Source organism: Triticum dicoccoides, chromosome 1A (assembly GCF_002162155.2).
Source record: "Triticum dicoccoides isolate Atlit2015 ecotype Zavitan chromosome 1A, WEW_v2.0, whole genome shotgun sequence".
NCBI lineage: Eukaryota > Viridiplantae > Streptophyta > Magnoliopsida > Poales > Poaceae > Triticum > Triticum dicoccoides.
The window spans coordinates 168328158-168338205 of NC_041380.1; positions in this window are offsets into that span (position 1 = coordinate 168328158).

A 10048-nucleotide genomic window follows, 5' to 3' on the forward strand; every position below is an offset into this window, starting at 1 on the left:
TGGTGTTGGGAGTTCCGAGATAGACCCAAGTCCAGATGCTCAAATTGTCCGTAACCAGGGACATGATAACCCACAAGTATAGGGGATCGCAACAGTTTTCGAGGGTAAAGTATTCAGCCCAAATTTATTGATTCGACACAAGGGGAGCCGAAGAATACTCTCAAGTATTAGCAGCTGAGTTGTCAATTCGACCACACCTGGAAACTTAATATCTGCAGCAAAGTAATATGATAGTAGTGGTAACGGTAGCAAAAGGTAACAGAAGTAAAAGCAATGTTTTTGGTATTTTGTAGTGATGATAGCAGTAGCAACGAGAAAGTAAATAAGCGAAGAACAATATGTGGGAAGCTCGTAGGCAATGGATCAGTGATGGAGAATTATGCCGGATGCGGTTCATCATGTAACAGTCATAACCTAGGGTGACACAGAACTAGCTCCATTTCATTGATATAATGTAGGCATGTATTCTGAATATGGTCATATGTGCTTATGGAAAAGAACTTGCATGACATCTTTTGTCCTACCCTCCCGTGGCAGCGGGGTCCTTACGGAAACTAAGTGATATTAAGGCCTCCTTTTAATAGAGTACCGGAACAAAGCATTAACACATAGTGAATACATGAACTCCTCAAACTATGGTCATCATCGGTAAGTATCCCGATTATTGTCACTTCGGGGTTAACGGATCATAACACATAATAGGTGACTATGGACTTGCAAGATAGGATCAAGAACACTCATATATTGATGAAAACATAATAGGTTTAGATCTGAAATCATGGCACTCGGGCCCTAGTGACAAGCATTAAGCATAGAAAAGTCATAGCAACATCAATCTCAGAACATAGTGGATACTAGGGATCAAACCCTAACAAAACTAACTCGATTACATGATAGATCCCATCCAACCCATCACCGTCCAGCAAGCCTATGATGGAATTACTCATGCACGAAGGTGAGCATCATGAAATTGGTGATGGAGGATGGTTGATGATGACGATGGCGACGGATTCCCCTCTTCGGAGCCCTGAACGGACTCCAGATCAGACCTCCCGAGAGGTTTTACGACTTGGCGGTGGCTCCGTATCGTAAAACGCGATGATTTCTTCTCTCTGATTTTTTTCTCCCCGAAACACAATATATGGAGTTGGAGTTGGAGTCGGAGAGGCAACAGGGGGCCCACGAGGTAGGGGGCGTGCCCTAGGGGGGCAGGCACGCCCCCCACCCTCGTGGAGAGGTGGTGGGCCCCCTGGCCTTCATCTTTTGCAAGTATTTTTCTTATTTTCTAAAAAGTGGCTCCGTGAAGTTTCAGGTCATTCCAAGAACGTTTGTTCCTGCACATAAATAACACCATGGTAATTCTGCTGAAAACAGCGTCAGTCCGGGTTAGTTCCATTCAAATCATGCAAGTTAGAGTCCAAACACAAGGGAAAAAGTGTTTGGAAAAGTAGATACGTTGGAGACATATCAACTCCCCTAAGCTTAAACCTTTGCTTGTCCTCAAGCAATTCAGTTGACAAACTAAAAGTGATAAAGAACAAACTTTTACAAACTCGGTGTGCTCTTGTTGTTGTAAATATGTAAATCCATCATTCAAGTTTTCATCAAAGATTATAACTAAGCACATTCACAATAACGCATAGGTCTCATGTTTACTCATATCAATAGCATAATCAACTAGCGAGCAATAATAATAAATCTCGGATGACAACACTTTCTCAAAACAATCATAATATGATATAACAAGATGGTATCTCACTAGCCCTTTCTGAGACCGCAAAACATAAATGCAGAGCACCTTTAAAGACCAAGGACTGACTAGACATTATAATTCATGGCAAAAGAGATCCAGTCAAGTCATACTCAATGTAAATCAACAGTAATGAATGCAAATGACAGTGGTGCTCTCCAACTGGTGCTTTTTAATAAGAGGATGATGACTCATCATAAAAGTAAATAGATAGGCCCTTCGCAGAGGGAAGCAGGGATTTGTAGAGGTGCCAGAGCTCGGTTTTGAAATAGAGGTGAATAATATTTTGAGCGGCATACTTTCATTGTCAACATAACAACCAAGAGATGGCGATATCTTCCATGCTACACACATTATAGGCGGTTCCCAAATAGAATGGTAAAGTTTATACTCCCCCTTCAACCAACAAGAATCAATCCATGGCTTGCTGAAAACAACGAGTGCCTCCAACTAACAAGAGTCCCAGGGGGAGTTTTGTTTGCAATTATTTTGATTTAGTTTGCATAAAGCATGGGACTGGGCATCCCGGTGACCAGCCATTTATCTCATGAGTGAGGAGTGGAGTCCACTCCTCTTGAGAATAACCCGCCTAACATGGAAGATATAGACAAATCTAGTTGATACATGAGCTATTCGAGCATACAAAACATGATGTTTATTTGAAGGTTTAGAGTTTGGCACATACAAATTTACTTGGAATGGTAGGTAGATACCCTATATAGGTAGGTATAGTGGACTCATGTGGAATAACTTTGGGGTTTAAGGGATTGGATGCACAAGCAGTATTCCCGCTTAGTACAGGTGAAGGCTAGCAAAAGACTGGGAAGCGACCAGCTAGAGAGCGACAACAGTCATGAACATGCATTAAAATTAATCAACACCGAATGCAATCATGAGTAGGATATAATCCACCATGAACATAAATATCTTGAAGGCTATGTTGATTTTGTTTCAACTACATGCGTGAACATGCGCTAAGTCAAGTCACTTAAATCATTCGGAGGAGGATACCACCCTATCATACCACATCATAACTATCTCAATAGCATGTTGGCACACAAGGTAAACCATTATAACTCATAGCTAATCAAGCATGGCACAAGAAAATATGATCTCTAGTTGTCATTACAAACATGTTTATTCATAATAGGCTGAATAAGGAACGATGAACTAATCATATTTACAAAAACTAAAGAGGTCGAGTTCATACCATCTTTTCTCATCTCAGCCAGTCCATCATATATCATCATAATTGCCTTTCACTTGCACGACCGAATAGTGTGAATAATAATAATAGTGCATGTGCATTGGACTAAGCTGGAATCTGCAAGCATTCAATAAATAGGAGAAGACAAGGCAATATGGGCTCTTTTGTCAGATAAACAATAATGCATATAAGAGCCACTTCAACAATTTAATCATGGTCTTCTCCTATCGACCCCCAAAGAAAAGAAAAGAAATAAAACTATTTACACAGGAAAGCTCCCAACAAGCAAAATAAGAACAGGAAATATTTTTGGGTTTTCTTTTTAATTACTACTACAAGCATGGAAATTAAACTGATTAAAATTTACAACTATTTTTTTTGGTTTTTCTTAAGGTTTATCAAACACCCAAGAAGAAAGCATAAAAAGGAAAATAAACTAGCATGGATGATACAATGAAAAAGTATGAGCACCGACATCTAGCAATGAGTGTGTGAACATAAATGTAATGTCGATGGGAAATACGTACTCCCCCAAGCTTAGGCTTTTGGCCTAAGTTGGTCTATGGCCACGGCTGGCCTGGCGGATATCCATAATAGTAGCTAGGGTCGTACTGCGATGCAGCGGCTATCGCCTGCTGAGCTGCAACGTGGCGACAAGTGGCCTCCGCTCTCCTCTCGTACTCATCTGCCTCCTCTCTGGTAATAGTATATCTTCCTTTTGCCTGATAATCAAAGAAGGCAGGAGCATGGAGAGTAATATGGAAAGCACGACGTCTGACAAAGATTAGTCGATACTAGAGAGGTGATTCATTCCTCTCAACAAACTGGTGGTGAACCATAGCATTAAAATCTAGATAAGCAGGTGGTAATTCAATATCATCTTCGCGTATGGCTATACCAAGAAAATTAGCTATGCGGATTGCATAAATTCCTCCAAAGAAATCTCCATCAAATCTATTAAGGTGCAACCTACGTGCAACAATGGCTGCCAAATTATAAGATTGGTCTCCTAACACAACACTCCTAAGAATACTGAGATCGGGGACACACATGTGACATGCCTCATCTTTACCATTGATGCATCTACATATGAAGAGAGCAAAGTAATGTATGGCAGGAAAGTGAATGCTCCCTATGGTAGCTTGTGTAATATCTCTAGATTCTCCCACGGTTATGCTAGCAAGAAAATCTCTAAATTCAGATTTGCGAGGATCCCTTATACTACCCCATTGTGGAAGTTTGCATGCAGTGGTAAAATGCTCTAAGTCCATAGTGTAAGATTTATCATAAAGATCAAACAGGACAGTTGGAGAATTACGTGAAGTTGAAAATACAAACCTCCTCACAAAGGTACTGGTAAGGTTGTGAAACTGGCTGCACTTCTCTTCCTCGAAGCTCACAAGATCAGCGTTACGCAAATATGCGTTAAATTCTTCTTTAATTCCCGCTCGATCCATAAAGTTCTCAGAAGGCCATTCACAAGGACGCACTGGAGCGTTTCTTGGTGGCTCGTCATTAGCATCACGCATTGCAAGCCTAGGTCCTTGCTTCCTTGAAGAATCACCTTGGAACATTTTCCTAAGCATATTTCTTCCTCTGAAAAATTCTGAAATTTTTTAGTAACTTCAAAATAAAAGTAAACAAAACTCAATAATATTGATAGCAACTACTCCTACTAGTGCCTAGGGCATATATCATGCATCAAAACTACTTTTGACCATATAAATTTGACATGCAAGCTCAAGAACAGGGTCACCTAAGTAGCAAAAATTTGCAATGAATAAAGCACTAGAACAAAAACTAATTGGACCAATGGAGGAGTCACATACCAAGGAACAATCTCCCGAAGCAGTTTTGTGAGAGGTGCTTTGAGCAAGGAGATCGAAAATGGCAGCAAAACGAGCTTGGACTCGGGTTTGAGCTGGATATTCGTGTTTGTGGAGGAAGAAAAAGTGTATGGGTGAAAGAATAAGTGGAGGAGGGCCACCATGGGCCCACGAGGCAGGGGGCGCGCCCAGGGGGGTATGGCGCGCCCTCCACCCTCGTGGGCAGGTGGTTGGCCCCCTGCTGTGTTCTCAGTGCCAAATATTCTCAAATATTCTAGAAAAAATCATATTTAAATTTCAGGGCATTTGGAGAACTTTTATTTTCGAGGTATTTTTATATTGCACAGATAATGAGATAACAGACAGAAAAATATTTATTTTTATTTTATTTAATATAAATAACAGAAAGTAAAAGTGGGTTACAGAAGGTTGTGCCTTCTAGTTTCATCCATCTCATGGTCATCAAAAGGAATCCTCTAACAAGGTTGATCAAGTCTTGTTAACGAACTCATTCCGAATAACATGGAACCGGAGAGATTTCGAATAACACTATGTTACCTCAACGGGGATATGCACATCCCAAATAATAAGAATATCATATTTCTTCTTGACAGTATGAAGAGGAAATTCAAAACCTCCAAATATAATCGAAGGAATTTTTCCAATAGAGTTGATACTATGAACTTGAGGTTGTTTCCTCAGAAAGTGTACCGTGTGCTCATTACCGTTAACATGAAAAGTGACATCGTCGTTAGTGCAATCAATAACAGCCCCTGCTGTATTCAAAAAGGGTCTTCCAAGAATAATAGACATACTATCATCCTCGGGAATATCAAGAATAACAAAGTCCGTTAAAATAGTAACGTTTGCAACTACAACAGACACATCCTCACAAATACCGACAGGTATAGCAGTTGATTTATCAGCCATTTGCAAAGATATTTTAGTAGGTGTCAACTTATTCAAATCAAGTCTATGATATAAAGAGAGAGGCATAACACTAACACCAGCTCCAAGATCACATAAAGTAGTTTTAACATAATTTCTTTTAATGGAGCATGGTATAGTTGGTACACCGGGATCTCCTAGTTTCTTAGGTATTCCACCCTTAAAAGTATAATTAGCAAGCATGGTGTAAATTTCAGCTTCCGATATCTTTCTTTTATTTGTAATGATATCTTTCATGTACTTAGCATAAGGATTGGTTTTGAGCATATCAGTTAATCGCATACGCAAAAAGATAGGTCTAATCATTTCAGCAAAGTGCTCAAAATCCTCATCATCCTTTTTCTTGGATGGCTTGGGAGGAAAAGGCATGGGTTTCTGAACCCAAGGCTCTCTTTCTTTACCATGTTTCCTAGCAACAAAGTCTTTCTTATCATAACGTTGATTCTTTGATTGTGGGTTATCAAGATCAACATCAGGTTCAATTTCTACATCATTATCATTACTAGGTTGAGCATCATCATGAACATTATCAGTAACATTATTACTAGTTTCAGGTTCATTACCAGATTGTGTTTCAGCATCAGAAATAGAAATATCATCTGGATTCTCAGGTGTTTCAATAACAGGTTCACTAGAAGCATGCAAAGTCCTATCATTTTTCTTTTTGTTCCTTTTAGAAGTACTAGGTGTATCTATATTATTTCTCTGAGAATCTTGCTCAATTCTCTTAGGATGGCCATCAGGATACAAAGGTTCCTGAGTCATTCTACCAGTTCTAGTAGCCACGCTAACAACATTATCATTATTTTTATTATTCAATTCATTGAGCAAATCATTTTGAGCTTTAAGTACTTGTTCTACTTGAGTGGTAACCATAGAAGCATGTTTACTAATAAGTTTAAGTTCACCTTTAACATTAGCCATATAATCACCCAAGTGTTCAAGCATATTTGAATTGTATTTCAATTGTTTACCAAAATAAGCATTAAAGTCTTCTTGCTTAGCCATAAATTTATCAAACTCATCTAAGCATGGGCTAGCAAACTTAGTAAATGAGATTTCAGCTTTATCATATCTATAGAGAGAATTTACCTTTACTACCTGTGTCGGGTTATCAAGACCATGAGTTTCTTCAATAGGTAATGTATTAAGATTATATGTTTCTTCAACAAGCGGTAAATTAATACCATGTATTTCTTTAATAGGATGTAAATTCTTAACATCTTTAGCTTTAATACCTTTTTCTTTCATAGATTTCTTTGCCTCTTACATAACTTCAGGACTGAGAAATAGAATACCTCTCTTCTTCGGAGTTGGTTTAGGAATAGGCTCAGGAATTGGCTCCGGAGGTGTCCAATTATTTTCATTTGTCAACATATTGTTCAATAAAATTTCAGCTTCATCCGGTCTTCTTTCCCTGAAAACAGAACCAGCACAACTTCCAGGTAATCTCTGGAGGCATCGATTAGTCCATTATAAAAGATATCAAGTATTTCATTTTTCTTAAGAGGATGATCAGGCAAAGCATTAAGTAATTGGAGAACCCTCCCCCAAGATTGTGGGACACTCTCTTCTTCAATTTGCACAAAATTATATATATCCATTAAAGCAGCTTGTTTCTTATGAGCAGGGAAATATTTAGCAGAGAAGTAATAAATCATATCCTGGGGACTATGCACACAACCAGGATCAAGAGAATTAAACCATATCTTAGCATCACCCTTTAATGAGAACGGAAATATTTTAAGGATGTAAAAGTAACGAGTTCTCTCATCTTTAGTGAACATGGTGGCTATATCATTCAATTTAGTAAGATGTGCCACAACAGTTTTAGATTCATAACCATGAAAAGGATCAGATTCAACCAAAGTAATTATATCAGGATCAACAAAGAATTCATAATCCTTATCAATAACACAGATAGGTGAAGTAGCAAAAGCAGGGTCGGGTTTCATTCTAGCACTTAGAGATTGCTTACTCCATTTAGCTAATAACTTTTTTTAGTTCATTTCTATTTTTGCAAGCTAAAATAGCGAAAGAGGTTTCTTGATCAAAAACACAACCCTTAGGAATAACAAGTGATTCTTCATCATCACTTTCATCAGTATCGTCAGATTCAATATTTTCAATTTCTCTAGCCCTAGCAATTTTTTCATCAAGAAAATCACTAAGTGGCACAGTAGTATCAGGCATAGAGGTAGTTTCATCATAAGTATCATGCATAGCATAAGTGGCATCATCAATAACATGCGACATATCAGAACGAATAGTAGAAGCAGGTGTAGGTGTCGCAAACTTACTCATAACAGAAGGTGAATCAAGTGTGGAGCTAGATGGCAGTTCCTTACCTCCCCTCATAGTTGAGGGGTAGATCTTGGTTTTCGGATCTCTCAAGTTCTTCATAATGATAAGCAGATATGTATGCCAAGTGACTCAAAGAATAGAGCTATGCTCCTCGGCAACGGCGCCACAAAATAGTCTTGATAACCCACAAGTATAGGGGATCGCAACAATTTTCGAGGGTAAAGTATTCAACCCAAATTTATTGATTCGACACAAGGGGATCCAAAGAATACTCTCAAGTATTAGCAGCTGAGTTGTCAATTCAACCACACCTGGAAACTTAATATCTGCACCAAAGTATTTAGTAGCAAAGTAATAAGATAGTAGTGGTAATGGTAGCAAAAGGTAACAGAAGTAAAAGCAATGTTTTTGGTATTTTGTAGTGATGATAGCAGTAGCAACGGGAAAGTAAATAAGCGAAGAACAATATGTGGAAAGCTCGTAGGCAATGGATCAGTGATGGAGAATTATGCCGGATGCGGTTCATCATGTAACAGTCATAACCTAGGGTGACACAGAAATAGCTCCAGTTCATTGATATAATGTAGGCATGTATTCCGAATATAGTCATACGTGCTTATGGAAAAGAACTTGCATGGCATCTTTTATCCTACCCTCCCGTGGCAGCGGGGTCCTTACGGAAACTAAGGAATATTAAGGCCTCCTTTTAATAGAGTACCGGAGCAAAGCATTAACACATAGTGAATACATGAACTCCTCAAACTACGGTGATCACCGGTAAGTATCCCGATTATTGTCACTTTGGGGTTAACGGATCATAACACATAATAGGTGACTATGAACTTGCAAGATAGGATCAAGAACACTCATATATTGATGAAAACATAATAGGTTCAGATCTGAAATCATGGCACTCGGGCCCTAGTGACAAGCATTAAGCATAGCAAAGTCATAGCAACATCAATCTCAGAACATATTGGATACTAGGGATCAAACCCTAACAAAACTAACTCGATTACATGATAGATCCCATCCAATCCATCACCGTCCAGCAAGCCTACGATGGAATTACTCACGCAAGGCGGTGGGCACCATGAAATTGGTGATGGAGGATGGTTGATGATGACGATGGCAACGGATTCCCCTCTCCGGAGCCCCAAACGGACTCCAGATCAGCCCTCCCGAGAGGGTTTAGGGCTTGGCGGTGGCTCCGTATTGTAAAACGCGACAATTTCTTCTCTCTGAATTTTTTCTCCCCGAAACACAATATATGAAGTTGGAGTTGGAGTTGGAGTCAGAGAGGCAACAGGGGTCTCACGAGGTAAGGGGCGCACCCTAGGGGGGCAGGCGCGCACCCCACCCTCGTGGAGAGGAGGTGGGCCCCCTGGCCTTCATCTTTTGCAGGTATTTTTCTTATTTTCTGAAAAGTGGCTTCGTGAAGTTTCAGGTCATTCCGAGAATGTTTGTTCCTGCACATAAATAACACCATGGTAATTCTGCTGAAAACAGCGTCAGTCCGGGTTAGTTCCATTCAAATCATGCACGTTAGAGTCCAAAACAAGGGCAAAAGTGTTTGGAAAAGTAGATATGTAGGAGACGTATCAGAACACGGCTAATCAATTAGGTTTTAACCCTCTGTAGAGGTTTGTACCCTTTACCCGCAAGATTCGATCCCTCTTTTTTCGTTCTCGCACTTCACGGTGTTTGTGAACAAGACGACCGAAACATGATCTTCCGAAGAGTTCCCCTGACCACTGTCCGGTGCTCATCCAATCCTACTGTAGTTCTACATCTGCTAGCACCGTCCCAACCAGAGTCACCACTAAGGTAAACCAAGCCAAAGCCCATAGTGACTTGCGGTTGCACAGGTAAGCTTCCGGGCATGAAGTATTCTTTCGTCTCTTTGAGTCTGGGTGAAGCTTTCTGCAAGATGTCATGGCGCTTCTCCATGCATCCCGGCCATCCACTGGTTCCTCCAGGGTGCCCGTCAACCGTCCTTCACCTAGTAGTGTG